The sequence below is a fragment of the Peromyscus leucopus genome, chromosome 3, assembly GCF_004664715.2.
Source record: "Peromyscus leucopus breed LL Stock chromosome 3, UCI_PerLeu_2.1, whole genome shotgun sequence".
In the NCBI taxonomy this organism is placed as follows: Eukaryota; Metazoa; Chordata; class Mammalia; order Rodentia; family Cricetidae; genus Peromyscus; species Peromyscus leucopus.
Window position 1 is genome coordinate 50,883,872 of NC_051065.1, and position 19,720 is coordinate 50,903,591.

At 43.6% G+C, this 19,720-nt stretch overlaps 1 protein-coding gene across 9 annotated transcripts in view; it reads left to right on the top strand.

Annotated features, from left to right (window-relative positions):
* Nucleotides 1–19,720, top strand: part of Dgki (diacylglycerol kinase iota) — a 471,870-nt gene that overhangs the window by 20,710 nt on the left and 431,440 nt on the right. The window lies entirely within an intron of this gene.

The following is a 19,720-nucleotide window of genomic DNA, read 5'->3' on the forward strand; positions in this document are numbered from 1 at the left end:
ATTTCTGTGGGCCTCTCTAGCACGTTGCTTCTTCCTATTCTCATGTGGTCTTCATTTACCATGGTCTCTTATTGCTTGTTCTCCCTCTCTGTTCTAGATCCAGCTGGGATCTCCTGCTCCCCTAAGCTCTCTTTCCCTCGAACCTTGCCCTTCATTACCTTGACTCACATCCAGGTTTTTCATGTAGATCTCATCCATTTCTCTGTCATTGGGCGATCCCTGTGTCTTTGTTAGGGTGCTGTTTTCTAGGTAGCCTCCCTGGAGTTGTGAGTAGCATTCTAGTCATCTTTGTTTTACATCTAGTATCCTCCTATGAGTGAGTACATACCATGTTTGTCTTTCTGAGTCTGGGTTACCTCACTCAGGATGATTTTTTTCTAGATCCATCCATTTGCCTGCAAACCTCATGATGTCATTGTTTTTCTCTGCTGAGTAGTATTCCATTGTGTATATGTACCACATTTTATTTATCCATTCTTCAGTTTAAGGACATCTAGGTTGATTCCAGGTTCTCGCTATTATAAATGCTGCTGCTATGAACATAGCTGAGCAAGTGCCCTTGTGGTATGATTGAGTATTCCTTGGGTATATGCCCAAGAGTGGTATAGCTGGGTCTTGGGGGAGATTGATTCCCAGTTTTCTGAGACAGCGCCATATTGATTTCCAAAGTGGTTGTACAAGCTTGCATTCCCACCAGCAGTGGAGGAGAGTTCCCCTAGCTCCACATCCTCTCCAGCATAAGCTATACTCAGTGTTTTTGATCTTAGCCATTCTGACAGGTGTAAGGTGGTATCTCAGAGTCATTTTGATTTGCATTTCCCTGATGATTAGGGATGCTGAGCAATTCCTATGTTATGTTTCTACCTTCCCTCTTGATTGGTAAATTTTAGGATGTGGCATTTTAGATGGGAAACAGACTTCCAAAGTTTTCAATGCAAAGTCTGGCATCATTCTGACTCCTATTAACTCTGTTTTTTTCTCCCTTCCTGTGTTTTTAAAACATCTCTTCTTTATCTTTCCTATTTAGAACATTTGGAACTCACATGTCACATTGTGGATACAAATATCCATGATGTTGGAGATGTTTTAGACTTTTTCAGATGGAAGATTTTATTTCTAGAGTTTTGCTCTTTCTTGGGGGCTGGAAGAAGGTTCTTTTCTTTTCATCTTATTAACTGTTTTTGTTTCAGTGCATTTTATATTATATAGATAAGGCACCCACCACGATATTCCTCTAATTTTCTATTCATGTCTCTTTATTTGTATTCTGCTTCTTGGGAACAGGGGTGATCATCTCTCTATTTTGAATCCTTCTTGTAGGATTTTGAAGGTTTTAAAAAATTGGCTTGTTCTTTTCTTTTTTCTTTTCTTTTCCAAGGCAGGGTATCTCTACATAGCCCTGGCTATCCTGAAACTTGCTCCGCAGACCAGGCTGGCCTTGAACTCACAGAGATCTGCCTGCCTCCGCCTCCTGAGTGCTGGGATTAAGAGTGCTGGGATTAAAGACATGTGCCACCATTACCCAGCATTTTAATTGTGCTTTTTATTCCCAGACATTCTTCTCTATTTTTTGTAAAGGTACCCTTCTTTTGTGTCATGCCTTACTAGCTCCTTCTTTTACTCACTGATAATATTAATTATAATTTTTGCATGTTTTATTCACTATACTCAAATTTTAATTTCTTTAAAACATTTCTTTCTTGGGCCTGGGGAGATAGCTCTGTAGGTAAAGAGCCAAGGAGGTGCATGAAGCTCCAGGTGGGCATGGTGGTGGCCTGTAATCCCAATGCCTGGGAGGCAGAGATGGGAGATCCCGGGCAAGCTGGCTAGCTAGCCTAGCTGGCACTCTTGAGCTCTGGGTTCAGCAAGAGACCATGCCTTGATATAAAAGTAGTGAGTGATCAAGGAAGGCATCGAAGCATCAACCTCAGGCTTCCACATACATACACATGTGCACATATACTGCCTCACATATGTGCCGACATTGCCTCACATATGTGCCGACATACATGTAAACACATACACATGCATGCACACCATAACACACACACACACACACACACACACACACACACACGCACGCACATTTTTCTTCTCTTTGTGTATCTTCTTTGTATATTGGGTGATTCAAATGTCTGATGACACAATTTTATATAAGACCAAGCAAGACAGGAAGCAGTGTAGAATCTGTGTGTACACATATGTGACATGAGCTCTTAAGCTTCACTGTGGGGCCCTTTGAAAGAATTCATTGGAAAAACCCTAATTATTAGTATTTTCTGTTTGACGTTATTAGTGGAGAATCCTTCAACTTTCCTTTATACTTGACTGTGTTTACTCTGAGGACACACACACACACACACATTTGATTTTTCGAGACAAGGTTTCTCTGTGAAACAGTTCTGGCTGTCCTGAAACTCACTCTATAGATCAGGCTGGCTTTGAACTCACAGAGATCTGCCTGCCTCTGCCTCCTGATTGCTGGAACTAAAGGTGTGTGCCACCACCATCCAGTTCTGAGGCTGTATTTTAATTATTTAGAATGTATACTGGCATTTGATGTCTGCCTTTAACAGAGGGTCTTACTCAAACCTGGTTATGGTGGGTATCTCTAGTTCTTCCCTGGGTTAGCTCCTTTGCAAATGAAACCTTCAGTTTCAAGCTCAAGTGTGATAGGAGAGCCATAGGTGGCCCTGAGTGGGGTCTGGGTAGCTCTGTACAGAAGGCTGTGCTGGGATGGGGAGTTAGTAAAGTGCTTGCCTCATAAGCATGAGCAGCCAAGTTTGATCCCTAGAACTCACATAAAAAATGCTGGCTTGGTGGAACTTTTAATCCTTGTATTGGCGAGGCAGAGGCATCCCAGGGCTCACTCTAGGACAGTGAGAGACCCTGCCTTAGAAAGGGTGGTGGATAGCTTCCAAGGAACGACACACAGCAGGTGTCCTTTGGTCTCCCACATCTGTGCACACGCACTTGTACGTATATGAACACACACACACACACACACACACACACACACACACACACACACACATCTTTCCTCTTTGATTTCTCCCCACACTCACCTTCAGACATACCTGGCCTCTCTGGTCCCGGAGCATTTCTGCTTCTCTGTGGTGTGATTCCCCCTGCCCCCCTTCCCAGTTTTGTCTCTCCCTTCTTACCTTCACCCTCAAGTGTCTCTATTTTGCCTACGTTCAATGTACTCTGCAGAGTCTGAAGATTTTGTTGTCTCTTGGACTGCCATACGTACCTCTTGTTTTTTCTGTCTTTGTGACATTCTCCTGTTGGCTGCCTTGACTGTGGTACCTATGAGAGTTTCCGGAGGCAGTCAGAATAAAGGCCTCTGTCCAGCTCTCCATCAAGACTTTGATTTATTCTCATTTTCTACAGTGAGGACGATAGAAAAGTTAACATATTCATGAGCTTCCTTGGAATTTTTGAACAGAAAAGCAATGTTTCTAGTGTGTTTTTCGTTTAGAGGACTCTAAAGAGCTTCAGAGATTTTCCGTCTTTATAGAGTTTCTTTCTGTGACCAGGGAGGAAGAGACAGATAATTTTGCAACTGTTTTGTGGGGAAGGCATCCAAGTGAAAGAAGGACCACTGTGACTTTCGGTGGCTTTCAGAGGCAGTTTGCCCGGTTCACCAGGCTCATCTTTTACTTTGTACCCATCGGCCGGCTTCGTAGCCCCTGGGTTCTCAGCACCTGCCAAGCTTGAGACACGGGCGTCAGACCACGTGTTCTCCTGGTTTTCTGAGAGGCCCTGAGGCTTGTCACTCTCCTAGCAGCTCAGATGTCTTTCTCCCCAGACACCCAGTTCACTGAGCACCAATGAGGTGCAGTGGTGTGGGATTTCTGAGGGAGTGTCACTGGGGACAGGCTGTTGCTAATAAGGTGCAAATTGGCAGACACTCAGGAGGGGCCAGGCCCAGTGGATGGTTCTGACATTTTCAGAGAAAGCTGGCTGTGGGCTGGAACTGGTGACTCCTCACCTTTTGGCATGGCCTGCTTCCTGGCTGGGAGGCCTTGCATAGTGCTAGGAGGCTGGTCTGGGCTCATGCAGCCTCACCCTGAGAGCTCCTGCCAGCTGGCTAATCTCTTGGCTAGTTTTGCTGGCTGGTTTCCTTTGCCAGTAGGAGAGGCCTCGATCAGTCATGGGGCTTTCCCAGTAATTGCAGAAACAGCCAGGAAGACCTCCAGCCCCCTCCCCCGAGACACGGTCCTTGCAATTGGCATGACAGATGGTTAAGAGGTTAGGGATTGGTGGCTGAAGAATTGCTATGACGGAAACTGCAGAGGGGAGCATGACCATTTCCCATGAGCATTTGCTTTGCATGGAAGAGATTTGCTCATTAAACTGTTCACCTGAGGGCCCTCCTCAGCTGCTCTTTTGACTTCTGGAAGCCTGATCGTAGGGACTGTCACTTGTGGCTGTCCTCATCCGAGCAGTGAGTGGGTGGAACAAGGAGCCATGCTCCGGTGAAAGGAGATGAGAAGGCAGGAGGTTGGGAGATGCTGTGTAGGCGGTTAATGGTTCTGTGGCTCCTGGTTTGTCTGGCAAAGCATGCTGCTTGGCATTTCCCGGGTATAGTCTGTGACCATTTGGAGATCATGGGCAGATCTCTTAAGAGTGCTTCAGCATCTCTCTTTTCTTCTTCTATTGTCTTGATTTTGTTTCCTTTAACCTTTAAAGAGCGTGTGCCCTCATCTTCAAGGATACTAGAGGCAACTGAAATACTGGTGCTGCCTTAAAGGCACGCAGACATGCACATGCATGGTATTGTCTACTGCACACAACTGATGCCCATGCCCACACTCTGCCAGCTGCTTTGTAGTTTGGATATCCTTTGTGGTGTCTCGCATGTTTGCCTGTCACACACCATCAATGACCTTGTCTCAGAGCGTGAGAACCATGTAGGCATTGTTTATCCTTTTCATTACAAGGATGACTCAGTGGGAGAGTATTTTGAGAAAACGACAGACTACTAAGCAAAAACCTTCTAAGACAAACTTGCAGAACAAACTCCCAGCTCAAGAGCTAGCAGGCAACTAAGAATAAAAGGACACAGATACATAAACAGCACAGATTTAGACGTGGGGAGAGATGCTCATTAGAGGTATGCAAAAAGCATGTGGGGACGATAAAGGAGGGAGAGTGGTACTCTACACCAAGAGGGTCAGAGAGCACTCCACAGCAGAGGTGATGCTTAACAGATTGTTGAAGATTTATCATGTAGACAGAATCATCATGGGATTGGAGCAAGCATCACGTAGCCCAGAACAAGCAAGTTGTCCTTTGAAACTGGCATGTAGGTGCTTGAGGGCCTGGCAAGGTGTGGGCTTGGCGGTGGACCAGAATGGATGATGGAGAGCTTGCTATACGGAATTTGAGCACCACCTTTTTTTTTTTTTTTTTTTTTTTTTTTTCCGAGACAGGGTTTCTCTGTGTAGCTTTGCACCTTTCCTGGAACTCACTTGTTAGCCCAGGCTGGCCTCGAACTCACAGAGATCCACCTGGCTCTGCCTCCCGAGTGCTGGGATTAAAGGCGTGCGCCACCACCGCCCGGCTTAAGCACCACCTTTTTGATGAACTATGTGAAGAACTGATAATTTGCTGAATTCGGAGGATGGGCTACACGATTTTTCAGATCCCGTGGCATCTGAAATTCTGGGATTTTCTGTGTGGGTTCAGGGATGTGGGTCTGGGAACACAGCTTTGCTGAGGAGTTTGATCTGTTGTAACATCTGTGGGTAGGTGTTTGCATGTGGGCTGCATCCAATAGTGATATTAAAAGATAACATCAAGAGCACTGGGTTCTGAGTTAAGCTGGAGCTTTACTACCCAAGCCTTGTTTCATCCTTTGATTGAACTTTGACATTGACTGAAGCACTTTTATCTGACTATGTTTTAAGATTGTCATTTATACAATGGAGATTTTCAATTCTGTGATGCTGGGGGTGGGTTTGTGGGAGACTGGGTTGTGGTGTGGTGGAGTGGGCAGATTTATTTGATAATGGCTTTGTTATTTAGAGTATTTGATGTGAAAATATTATCTTAAAGTTTTGCATCATTTGTAATTGTATTGTGACTGTCAGCAAGCAAGGAAAAGTGTGTGTGTGTGTGTGTGTGTGTGTGTGTGTGTGTGTGTGTGTAATATCTTCATGCATTGTTCCTGACTTTTCATTTATCTTTGGAGTAAGAATCAAACCAGGGTTAGGAAATGGGAATAGGCATGAAAAATAGTGTTACACAAAAGCCTTAGTTTCCAGCTGGAACACTAGGAATGTACCTGTGTAGTTGAAGTCACACTCTTGCACTCCTAAGTGTTAGCTTGTACTTAATTCTCAACTTCCCCTTCAACACAGGAGACTCTGGAGAGCATTTTGTCAAAACTCCAACACAGTTCTCAATCTCTGGGTTGTCTGCTTTTGAGGGAGGAGTTTGTTCTTGAAGCTTATCTCAGGAGATTTTGTTTGGTAGCCTACCATCTTCTCAAAATACTCTTCTATTACCTTATCTTTGTAATCAAAGGGTTTAATTTCCATAGGCTCCTCATGCTTTGAGCCCATACCATTAATTGTGTTGACAGCCAGACATAGGAGACATCAAGAGGAATATTCAAATTATGGAACAGCCAGTAAGGGGTGGACATGGTACTGGGAGTGAATGGGAGGTAACTTTAGATATGTGTGCACTGGCTGCTCTTGGCTCTGCTGGGTAGACAGAACTGGACCACATGTGCAAGGGAATACAAAAGAGTAGACATGAGAAAGGCATGGAAGGTACTGTTCAGCATTGTCTAGGTTAGTCCACACATGGCTAGGTCTACCACATACTTGGGAATCACAGAATTGGAATAATCCAATGATATTGCAGGATTTTATTTTTAAAAGCTAGGGATTGAACCTGGGGCCTTGCATATATGCTAGGCAAGCACTCTGTCACTGAGCAAGTATTTCCAGCCTCTCTCTACATTTATTTTGAGACAGAATCTCACCAAATTGGCTAGGCTGGCCTTGAATTTAGTTTGTAGGCCAGGCAGGCCTTGAACTTTTGATCCTCCTACCTCCGCCTCCTAAATTGCTGGGATTACAGGTCTGTGCCACCAGGCTCAACCTAGAAGGTTGTTTTTCTAGAAGGATCAATAGTCAGTATGAACGTTCTTGTGTTTGGCCTGTGAGATGTTTGCTGATGAGTCGTGAGATTGTGACCAAGATCTGTGACTATGAGACTGTGTTGGGGGAGGGGAGCCATGCGACTGTCACAAATGGCATTTGTTTATTTTTGTTCCATTTTAAAGAGTATAATGTTTATTAGAAAGTACTTTTCCTGAGTGTCAATTCTCACAATGCCTTTCTGTTATTTACCTTATGCCATACAACACTTTTAGCATAATTTGGGTTATGTCCTGGTATATTTTGTGGTCTCGATGATGGTTAAATCTTCAAAGGCATAGCAATTTAATTAATTAATTCAACAGACATTTATCAAGTGCCTAGTATACATTTGAGGCCCCAAGTCCAAAAGAATTAGACAGTTGAGTAGTAAAGATGAAGATGATTTGGGGATGTGGCTTGGTAAAGTGCTTCTTTAGCATGCACGAAACTCTGGGTTTGATCCCAGCACTGCCTAAACCAGGTGTACACTTGACATTCCAGCACTCAGGAGGTGGAGGTCGGAGACTCAGAAATTCAAGATCATTCTCAGTTTATGGAGTGAATTTGAGGCTAGCATGGGATATATGAAACTTTGTCTCAAAACAAACAAACAAACAAACAAAAAACCCCAAAAGCAAAAACAAAACAAAACAACAACAACAAAACCACCCAAAAACCAAGGGATGAAGATTGTTCCACTGAAGTGGGGTAGGAAGGCACTGTCACAAAGGTCAAGAGTTCAACACAAGCACAGACATGATTAGATGGACAACAACAACAACAGCAACAACAACAAATGTGTGTTCAAGTCTGGGTCAAGAAATGAAACCAATATGGTAACAGTATTATTACTTAAAATTTCATTCTTCAATGTGTTGATTCAATGAGAAAAATTTGTAACCACTCCTGGGATACTACTGGTATCCAGTGGCTGGAGGTCAGCTGACTCTTGTTAGGCACAGAATGGACCTTTGACAGAGGTTACCCTGCCCTAAGTATCCAGGGTGCCAGCAAAAGGATTCTTCTTTCCACCCTTACAGTTTGCATCACTCAGGTCTGAATGTGTATGGAGTTCAGATCCTCAGCGGTATCTTTGCCCATCTCCACCATACACAGAAATTTATCTTTACTCTTTACTCTGTTACATTCTGTTCCACAACCCTGTTTTATTGTCTTCATGCCTTTCCATACCATCTGATACTGTATTCATTAATTTCTGGTATCCGTATCATCCCTCTAAGATATAAATATCTTGATGGTTTTGACTTCCTTGCTGGTTCCTTGTAGTAGTGTGGGCTGAGTAGGTGATACATGGAGAAGTCTGATGTGCAGGAGCCTCGCTTTGGACGGGTGCAGGCTGGATGCAGAGTCTGTGGTGTTGGGATAACAGCAGCAGTTGGCATTTAGTTTCCACTATTGCTTCATGGCATTTCTAAGAATTTTATGTATATTGATGCATGTGATTCCCAAAATAATCCCACAGGGGTAGAGAGTGTGGTTATTCTCATTCCAAACTGAGAATGAGATGTTAAGGATTTTCCCGAGAGAGTACATCTAGAAAGTGACAGTGCTTAAGATGAATGACGAATCAGGTGATCTTTGGGTGTCCACTAGTGCTCTTTGTAGTGGTCTGGGAATACTGTGGAGGAGCAGGGAAGGGACTTGAGAATTGGATGTGGAGAAATCTCAGCACCACAGAATGTTACCATCAAGATGAGGTGGTTGAGTAGAAATCCAGCCAGCAAGTCGTTTGTAAACAAGAAGACCCTGCAATGGAAAGACCAGTGCCTTGCAGGATCTCGAATGTGCTGTTCTGGTAAGGGTGACTAATGGCCCTGATGGGGACAAAGAGGATGGCTGGGGTGTTCTTATTCAAGGAAAGTACTCTGGTTGTTGTTGGTGGGGATATGACATGCTGTGGGCCTTCAAGTCGGTCTTGGGTTTGAAATATTGTGTCTTAAGTTGTGGTTTATGTTCAGCAACGATCTGGACATGGCCCATTTGACATTTCTGCTGGCTGTTTTGTATCAGGAATGAGCTGCTGAGATAGCCCAGGGTGGGATCACAAGTCGCCAGTCTCTTGGCAGGGTTTCTGTGGCAGGCAATGGAGCTTCTGCTTCTCCTTACTTCACAAATGCACAGCATCAGACCTTCAGACCTCCTGCCCTGGGGACTTCACAGTTCACTGAACTAAAACCACACAGGTGGTTCATTCCAGCCTATAGATAACATTGCTGGTCTGGTTTAGTCCTGTGGGGAATCAGTTGGTTACTAACATCAGCTATCTGGAGACAGGAAAGATGCCCGCCCCATTTCCTTTTCTTCCTTCTTCCCTTTGCTCAGTGGTAGGGCTGCAAGTTGGAGCTTGTCTAGTCTTGGTGTACATAAAAGGGGTCGGAGATACATTTTCTCACTTAGTGGAGATGAGGCAAATCAGGTTGGTTCTGAGTACACAGTTTCATGTGATGCTGCAGTGTACTGTCCACCTTTGAGGGGTGGGCTACGGAGGGAAGGTGTTACACATGCATGGCTGGATAGAGGGGGGTTAGACCTAAAAAATCCAGAGAAAGCCCTTCCACATGTTGCCAAGACAATTTCCAATTAGAGCAGCAGATGCAGATGGGACAGCATCCTGGGACCAGCATATTAAGGCTGAGACCAGAAAGGGGAGGGAACCTGATGTTTTTACTTATAAAATAGGAGCTTGATGCTCTTTTCTTAGCTGGGTTTCCTGAAACTGAAACTCCCATGGGACGGGTTGTAGCTGAGCTTTAGCAGTGGAATGGGTAGGAAGGGAAGTTTCCAGTCTGAGCTTTAGATAAAGCAAGGCCTCCTTGAGGTAGACTTGAAAAAAGATCGGCAGCCCCAAGGTGGATGTGAGGAGCTGAAACCTGGGATGCTGTAGTGAGCAGGTCATCAGGAGAGGTTCCTCAGTGGGGGATGCTGTGGGTTCTATGCAGGTGGATGCTACAAGCAGTGATTTGGAGTGAAAGTGGGGGGTTTGCTGCTTTGTTTTATGGCTCCTGGGACAAGGCACTTACAAGTTTCAGGTTTACTTTTCAATCATGTTATTCAAGTGACTGCGCAGGAGAGAGGGCGGCAGACACCTGGATGTCAGTCCAGAGGAGAGGCAATGGAATTGGCAGAGCTGGGAGTTAGAAGTGGGGAGGAAATCCTCAGAATTTCAAACAGGAGAGGACTTGCTGATGAAGCACAGGTGATAAAGGCAGAATAAAGGATGATATCTGTGTCTCAGGTTTGGTTGTGCTGTGAACTAACACCTCAGATAAAGAGTAGAGGGTAATGAGCCGCACTGGCCACGAGAAATCGTGAACTCCGTGTTGGTAATGCATCCAAGGCAGTTTGACTATTCTTGGATGATAAAAGTTGGCACTAAAGGGATTTTTGATATTCAAGACGATGCTGTGGGCAAAAGGTGTGGATTTTGGAAAACGGAACTGAATTCATGACATAGATCCAGTTTTTCTAGGGATAGGCTGCAGGGTGTGAAATAAAGAGGACCTAGAGAACATCCCCAGGTCATACCAGGATATAAGGACCCACAAGATGGAATCTGTGCCAGAAACAGAAGGAGCAGTAGAGTCTAGGTTAGTTACCACTCTTGTTATCTCTCCTTTTCCTTGTAGGTTTGGTTTTCTGTAGGTCCAGTTACCATATTTAGCATTTTCAATGTGATAAGTGCTACCATAGAGGTATTAGACAATGGCCAATGTCATGAGTGTTGTACAACCCCCAAAGTGTCTTAAAGCCTTCTTATTCGTCTCTTCTCCCATATTGTGCCCTTTGTATCAATATCAGTAGCCAACAGGTAGTAGGCTTCCAAAACATAATTAAATCATATCAATGCACCAGTTGGGAAGTATTTAATAAGAGAATGAATATGCTATTTTAATTTTTAAAAAATGCTGTTTTTCACCCATGTCAGAAGAACATTTTAGACCTATTGACTTCTTGATTGCTTTTCTTTTATTCCAAAAATAGACTCAAGCTCCCAATTTCTTAAACAAACTATTTGACTGATTTCTGAAGTGGAGAGTGATAAGATATGTTGGCATCTCATACAGAGACCAGAGCTCTTGCTTTGCTCTTGGGGTCCTACAGCTCTTTTATAGCTCTTCCAGGGAGAAAGAGAAGGGTAACTTTTTGAAAGACTCAGAGGGAAGGAGTCCACATTCTATACATGTTCAAGAAAAACCATAATAAAGCTAGTAATTCTATTTTTATGAACTGAAGGCCAGTGTGGTTTAGCGCTGTCCTTTACCAGGAATCAAAAGAAGAACACATCTTTAAGGTAATTATTGATTGTGTGTTTATAGCAAGATTCAAATTAGCCTAAGAAAAACATAATCTTTTTGTTGCCCAGACTTTGGCGATTGCTTAAATAATCCAGGGCCAGGAAATTGCTGCTCAAAGTGTGTATTTTATTTCAGTTCATATACCTACCCTGTCTAACGTCAGTGTATAGTTTCTCTTTTTATATGTATATGATGCACATAAAGTTCATGCACTTCTGGATTGCTTACAAGCTCAGCTTTCTCTTTACACTGGTTCTCTGGCGAGCCTTATAATAGTAATATTTACAGAATCTGAGGCATTTTGTAGTCTCATTCCAAACCTCAGTTCTTGTGCCAGATTACAGAAGCCCCCCAGTGTCTATTGTCAGAGAAGCCAGAAGCCATCAAATGCTCAGGAGCACAAGAGGTTTAGTTCTCCTAAGAGAAGAGTTGATGTGGAATTTAAGTCCTTCTTGGCATTTTTTTTTTTTTTTTCATTTTATGGGAGTGATTCACAGTACTCCACTCCAGGGCTATGGAGCTGTTCAGAACTTCTAGGCAGAGCTCAGTTACCAGGAAGGGCTTCTGTGGATGAGATCATCCAGTTCTCCTTCCTTCCTTTCTCCCCCTTCTAGTTCCTCTGCAGCCTCCTTCACTCTACCCTGGAGATCTGGAAAAAGAGTAGGAAGGACTGCAGTGATCAATAGAGGCACTGACGCTGTCCTCTGAGGTTCACCAATATTTCCTGCATTATCTTTATATTTAGCAAAAAATCCATTTTGCCTCATTATGAGCATATTTTCCCTTTGGCTTTCACTTCCGAGGTTATTTCAAGGGAATTTTACCCAGAGATTAGTCACATTTGCCCGCATCTCACTCAATAACCATTAGAGCTATTAGATACCCTGAACCAGGAGGTTGCATTTTGTCAGTACTAAATGCAGCTTGAAATTCTGAGATTTAATTTGGAGACAAATAACTACATTTGAGTGGGTTAGAATCTTGCCAAAAGCCCCCTCATTTTTCCATCTGTTTCATGCTGAGAACCTTTGAAAGGTTTGAAAGGCCTTACAACCATCTTTGTGAAATGTTCAGGGCTGGAGAGTTCTAGACTGTTGGTCTTGGGGAGCAGCCCTTGAAGATGAAGTGTGCTAGGTATCAATCTTTGTGTTGTTAGCTCCCCAATACCATATGTGTGAAGTCAGCGCTGACTTACTCAACACTTGAGGGGCTGGTTCACAAAGCATTGTTTGCACCCACGATCCTGAAACATCCAGCCTGCAGCACCCTTGGTGATGTCCGTGGTCCCTTCTCCTTCTTTCCTCTGCTTTGAGAACACAGACAGTGGATACATCTTGCTTCCCCAACTCTCTCACACACAGAGACTTGCCAAAGCCAAGTAGGAAATCAGAGGCTGGGTCAAGAGGTGGCTTCTAGTCCCTCATCTAACTGACTCCCATTATTCATTATTTCAGTGGATGACTGATCACTTGGCGTCAGCACCGCTCCTGAGACCTGTGGGTATCACAGGAACCTTGGGCCACCGGAGGAGCAGCTCCTCTGAGTGTTGTCAGTGGCCTATTTATTTTGTTTTGAAAGATGAACCCCCTTCCTCTTGTTGTGCCAACCTGTGTCCCAGGCACATCTTCAGCATTCTTATTAAAGACCTTGCTTTGTTGACTTCTTTGCAGTTCTTACCATTCTCCTCACTTCAGTTTACTGTATTTTATTTATTATTACTGTATACATTATTATTTGTTGTTTATTACTGTAATTTATTTCATGGGGAAGCACTGACTAGATAGATTGTCTTGTATCCGTACACATCACACATCCTGAATCGTCGCTGCCTCAAATATTCTGTCCATCTAATTCATTTCACAGGCGGGTAGAACATGGACTTCTAAGTCAGTCTTCTACCTAAATCTCCACCCCAGCACTCCCTAGTGGTATCCTATTGGGCAAATTCTTTAAAATTCTTGGCCTTGAATTCCTTACCTGTCAAGTGGGAGTGTTAACAGAATCTATCACACAGTGTTGTGAGTTAATATTAAATGCATTAACACATGCAAAGGACTTGAAACAGTGTCTTTTCCACATGAAGACACCAGGTTTTAGTCATGGTGGTGATGCTGGGGGCACAGTATAGTGACCTTGCAAAGAGCTGGCTTTTTTCACCCCCATTACACTAGTCATTCTGCTTGGGTACTTTATTGCCCATTGTGACACCAGGAAAATGTACATGAAACCTCTTAAGAGTGTCACTTTTCCTTAGCTGAGTGCCTTTCAGCATATTAGGGTCTACAGCCTGGACAATGGTGATGATGATAGCCAACATTTATTGAGCATTTATTCTAATGGTATGTCTCTGAAGTGTCCCCCCACCCCCCAAATGCTCGTGTGTTGAAGATATGGTCCTAGCTGGTGGGTCTAATCACTGAGAGGTGATTGGATAAGTAGATTAAGCCACTGATGAGTTAAGACCAGAGATGGGGCCTATTTAGAAGAAATTGCTCACCAGGGGCCTATCTTTGAACGCTCTGTCTTATCATGGCCCATCCTGTCCTGTCTGTCTTTCTCTCTCCTTCCTGACTGCTGTGAGCTGAACAGCGCTGATCTACTGCTATACCCTGTCCACTGTGATTCTCTGCCTCGTCACAGGTTTGCAGCGGTGGAGCAAGTCACTGTGCACTTCCATCTCTGCAACTCTGAACCCAAATCACCCTTCCATCCCTGTGTTGTTTTCTCAGGGACTCCTACTGTGTACTGGAACTGCTCTAAGCACCATACAGAAATCATATTCATTCCTTATAAATACCTCAGGTAGGAGGCTGGTCTTCATTTTAGAGCTAAGGAAGCCACGGCCCTCAAACTGTGACACCGAGACCTGGTGCTGGACTCACACCCACGCCTGTGTGTTAGCTACCTACCTTTATGTAACAGTTTCTTGGCAATGATAGCATGGGTCTCCTCAAAAGATGAAAGCTAGGAGAATGAGATGTGAAGGGACTAACTGAAGAAGACATGCAGGGCTTTGAGCAAGCCACGCAGACTCTCTGAGTTCTAGAGTTTCTATCTGTAAACTAAAGGTGGCGACTCTCCCAGAGGTTGCGGTGGTAGATACAACACAAAGGAAAATATGTGACAGAGCAAGCCTAGGTATTCAAGAGTGGTGACCTGCCTTGTTTTGTCTGGGGAAATCAGGAGTCATGAAGATTCAATTGTATGTACCATAGCTCCCTTTGGCCACAAGGAATCTGTTCAGGTCTGCTAATGGATATCTGAAGTAAGGGAAGTACCAAACCCTCTACATACTGCTTTCTTTTGGTGGCCTTTGGTGTTTCCACATGATTCCAGAGTTCATCTGTCCTTCTGTGCTATATGCCTTGTGTTGTTATTGGATTTTTACTCTTTTGGGGTTGGGCCCCACCACCCAGCTCCCAAATAAATTCACACATGGAGGCTTATTATTACTTATGAATGCCCAGCCTTAGCTTGTTTTAGTTTCTAGCCAGCTTTACTTAATTTATCCCGTCTACCTTTTGCCTCTGGGCTTTTTCCCGTCTCTTCCTTACGTAAATCTTACTTTTACTGTGTGGCTTGCAGTGTAGCCGGGTGGCTGGCCCCTGGTGTCCTCCCCTTCTCTGGCTCCTTCTAGATTTCCCTTTCCAGATTTCTCCCTCTGTATATTCTCTCCGCCTGACCTATCCTTTCTCCTGCCCTGCTATTGGCCAGTTCTTTATTAGACCATCAGGTGTTTTAGACAGGCACAGTAACACAGCTTCACAGAATTAAACAAATGCAACATAAACAAAAGTAACACACCTTAAAATAATATTCTACTACAACCCTGGTGCATCACTGCATAGGAATTTTTAGTAAAATGAGGCTTACTTGAAAACAGACATTGTCATACCATGATGGTTGATCTGGTAGCCAAGACGAGCACTGAGCCACTAGCAGGCAGCGAGAACGTGGTGTGATAAGCTAGTGCAGGCCAAGAAGGCTTAACATGGCTTTATAACACTTCCAATGGCACATAGATTAAAATGTGTTCATTTTTTATTTCCAGAATTTTCTGTTTAATAATTTTGGGCTGTGGTTGACTTTTGGTAATTAAAATCTGGAAAAATGAGACTGTGGATGTGTTTCCTTGGTTTACTCTACTGTATACAGTATGGACACACAGGACAGGGGGTGGACAGTTCAGATCAGATTGTGGGGTAGGTTTTCATTTTTACCCTGTGATTTGGGGAACAGCTTTGTCTCCAAGTGGGCATGCAGGGAACTCTTGTCTGTAAACCTGATCGGTCTAAGTACTGAACTCAGCCCTGAGACTTCAGTTCTTTTTGACAGTTTTTGACAAATCTCACTATTTCCTAGACTTTATAATAGCGTATGTGTGTGAATATATGTATATGTATATATTCAAACTTTTTTTTAAACTGAATTCTAAAAACTGTTTGAAGAAGTTGGATTTTGTTTCTGGTGTGTGTGTGTGTGTGTGTGTGTGTGTGTGTGTGTGTGTGTGTGTAATCTGTTTTCAGATTTGTGCTTAATAACTTCTGATGTCACACCATTGAAGAGCTTTCTGGCAGAGATGGGCAAGGGGAAGCTCAGGGGTCTTGCTCTCTAATTGCTTTTGGCCCATATTTTTATGGATACCGTGTGATGTGTGCTTAGCTAGACACTCTCATTCTTTATCACTGAATCTTTTTCTTTTCTTTTAAAATTATGTGTGTGCACATGAATGCAGGTGCCCATGGAGGCCACAAGAGGGCACTGGGTTCCCTGGAGCTGGAGTTAGAGACAGTTGTGAGCTGCCTGACATGGGTTCTGGGAATCAAACTTCGTCCTCTGCAATAGCAGAGTGTGCTCTGAAGTGGCAAGCCATCTTTCTAGTCCCTGCCACTGTATCTTCTGACAGTACATTGCAGCTTTAAGGGTAGGGTTCATCAGCAACTTTGGGTTATCTGTCAGTGATGAACATATCAGCCTGTCTGATCCAGGCTGATGCATGTATCCACTCTTTGGGATTACAGACAGTTAAAGTGATTTTTGTTTTCAAAAGAGATGACTTTTTCAACCACTTGTTGCCAGTTGCCCTAGTTCTTTCTACTCTGGGAACATGGGCTGGCTGTACTTCCTGGTGCCCCTGTGTTTAGTGAGGGCCACAGGCTAGTTCTACACAGTGTTTTATGACTGTAAATGATGGGAGCTGTTGGTGGGATAGGATGTGCGTGTGTCAACATAAGCCCCGCCCGGGGTTTCTTTTCCTTCTATGATGACTATACATGCTTCGTTATCAGCTTGGTCTCAGAGGGCCCCAGCAAACCCTTCATAGGCAGCGCTGGCTAGACAAACTGGTGATTTTGGTAAATGAGATATAGTTTATTTCTTGTAATATAAATTGCTCATTTCCCTTCTCACGCAGTTATCTATGGACAGGGACTTGTTCTTTTGGTGAGCAGTCAGGATGTAACTACGGTGGCAGTTTTCTCTGCTTTATTATTATCATAAAGCCTGTCTAGCAGTCTGAGGAAATGTAACAGCTTAATAATAGATGTCTTGGGGCAGTGAAATTTGCTCAGGAGTGTCCACAGTCTAGTTCTCTTTTCCTCCAAAAGTCTTTTCCTGTAGCTTTCTGTCCTAGCCCTTAATGCTGTCCCTGGCACATAGCAGGCACGCAGTAAGTGAGTGATGAAGGAATCCATATAGAAAGCCATTGATTGACAGGAAGGAAAGGTGCCATTACAAGGGTTTTTACTCTTTCTCAATCCATTGCTACCAATTATTCTTCCGCTTAATTCAACTTTAGGTCATATTATTTTCCATTTTCAAAGCTTCTCTGATGAGACACAGCTCCTGCCTCTCAGCATCCTCTTTGGGACACCTTACTTTCTGAGCTCAGCAAACAGAGGGATAGATGGGACTCTTGCCCAAGAATGTAGCAGAGTCCCTTCTGAGTCACACTGGAGAACAGGGCGGAGCAGTCAACTGCTGTGGGCTCCTGAGAAATTTTTACTTCTAGGTTTTTTTTTTTTTTTTTTTTTTTTTAATTATAACTTAGGCAGTTTGAATGAAATGAAAACTTCTCTGGCCCCAAAGATTGTCTCTCCTCTAAGCTTATTCTCCTGAGGACCTGCGTTGCTTTTTTGTTCATTAAATGCTGAGAGGGGCAGTGACTTGGGGTTAGGGCATCCTGAGACTTGAGGCTGACACTAAGCACTTCCCCAGCCCTGCTGGAGTTCTCTCTGGAATCAATTCCTTGCCCCGACTCCTGCCATCATTGGCTGGGCTCAGGTTCTCAAATCGGTTGATTACACTATTAAATTAGAATGGTTCCTGGGACATCGATACACATGAGCTATTATTATCGTTACTGGTGCTGTCTCTGAAGCCTCGTGTTCTCTCCAGCTTTTCTTCACTCGGATCCATACTTGGCATCTTTTAAAAATAGACTGGATTCTGTCATTTCCCTTTGTATAATGCTTTCTTGTCTCTACTGCTTGGGGGACAGAGTCCCACATCCTGAGCTCATACCTGCCTCATCGGCTGTGATTCTCATCCGCGTCAACCATACCTGAGTCTATAGGACAGCTCGGTCAATTCTTCATGCCCACCTCTCTTTTCCTTGAGATTCTAATAAGCTTTGGGTAGATAGAGAAGTGGGTGGGATGGAAGGGTGCCCCTTGAGAGGCTCAGTGATTCTGAGAACGTTTGTTCCTTAGCTAGCCATTCTGCTTCTCCTGGATCAACCCCACTTGGTTCTTCTATGACGCTGTGCAGTGTATTGTAGCTGCATCAGACCGCCAGAGCTCTTTGATCTTGTTAAGCTGTCTTACACCCAATGCTTTTTATCTGCTTTCCCATTCACTTTATGCTCTTCTTCCTAGCTCTGCTTGGATTCCTCCTATATTAATTTTAGGAGTTAGTTTAAATATCAGTCAACTATCAGGTATTGTGCTGGTTGGCTTTTGTCAGTATGACACAGACCTAGACCTAATGGAAAGAGGTAACCTTTATTGAGAAAATGCCTCCATAAGATTGGCCTGTACAGGGGGAATCCGTAGCTGATATGTAAAATTAAATTAATAATAAAATAAAAATTAAAAAAAAGATTGTGCCTGTAGGCAAGTCAATAGGGTGTTGTCTTAATTAATGATGGATTTGGAAGGGCCCAGCCCACTGGGAACAGAGCCGCCCCTGGGCCCATGGTCCTGGATAGTATAAGAAAGCAGGTTGAGCAAGCTATGAGGAGCAAGCTAGTAAGTAGCCCCCTCCATGGCCTCTGCATCAGTTTCTGCTCCAGGTTTCTGTCGTGCTCGATTGAGTTCCCTTCCTTTGATGATGGATTGTGATGTAGAACTGTAAGCTGAAATAATTTCTTTCCTCTACAACTTGTGTTTAGTCATAGTGTTTTGTCACAGCGATGGGAACCCTAATGAAGACAGGTGTTTTCCAGCATTCCCAGATGAGCATTCTTTACCTCTCATGGCGCTTTGTATACTGACCTACATTGCTATTCTTGGCATATTTTGGCCTCACTCTTTGTGCCTGCAACCATTGGCGAGTAGGCAGATGCCTGTGATCTGTAAGGTTAGACTGAGCTTTGGTATATAACAGGCACACAACACAAGAGTCAATGCCTGATTCCCAGGGAGTGCTCAAGAAGTGGCACCTACCAGTTTTATTAAATAAATATATGTTGACTAATCTGTATATGTAATTCTTTTGTGCAAACACTGAATTATTTACCTATTAATTATTCTACCATCTATCTTTCCCGTCTGTATAATTCATAATTCATACTTTAGCAAGTACTTATGGAACAAATATTGGTTATTGTGATGAATATAAACTATTTTGTCTTTGAGAACTTAAGGATATTCTAACTACTGACTAACAGCATCAGCACCAACAATTATGAGACAGATGTGAACCAGTTGTACTAGAGAGTTGGATTCATTGCATAAAAGTAAGTCTCGTCTGTGGGGCAAAGGAATGGAAGGGGGAATAAGTAAGATCCAAGAGATGAGATCCACCTTCTTGGGAGACACATTCACATTGACAAACACAGACCACAGACAGACAGACAGACACACACACACAAATGATAACAAAGGACTATATGACTTGACAGTTGAGAAATACAGTTTGAACAAGTAGGGAGGTGGATGAGTGTAAGAGTTGGTGTGAGTACTGAGGCTATGCTGCTGAAAGCATGTCCCTTCAAAACAGCAGTGTCACCCGAGAGTCTGCTGG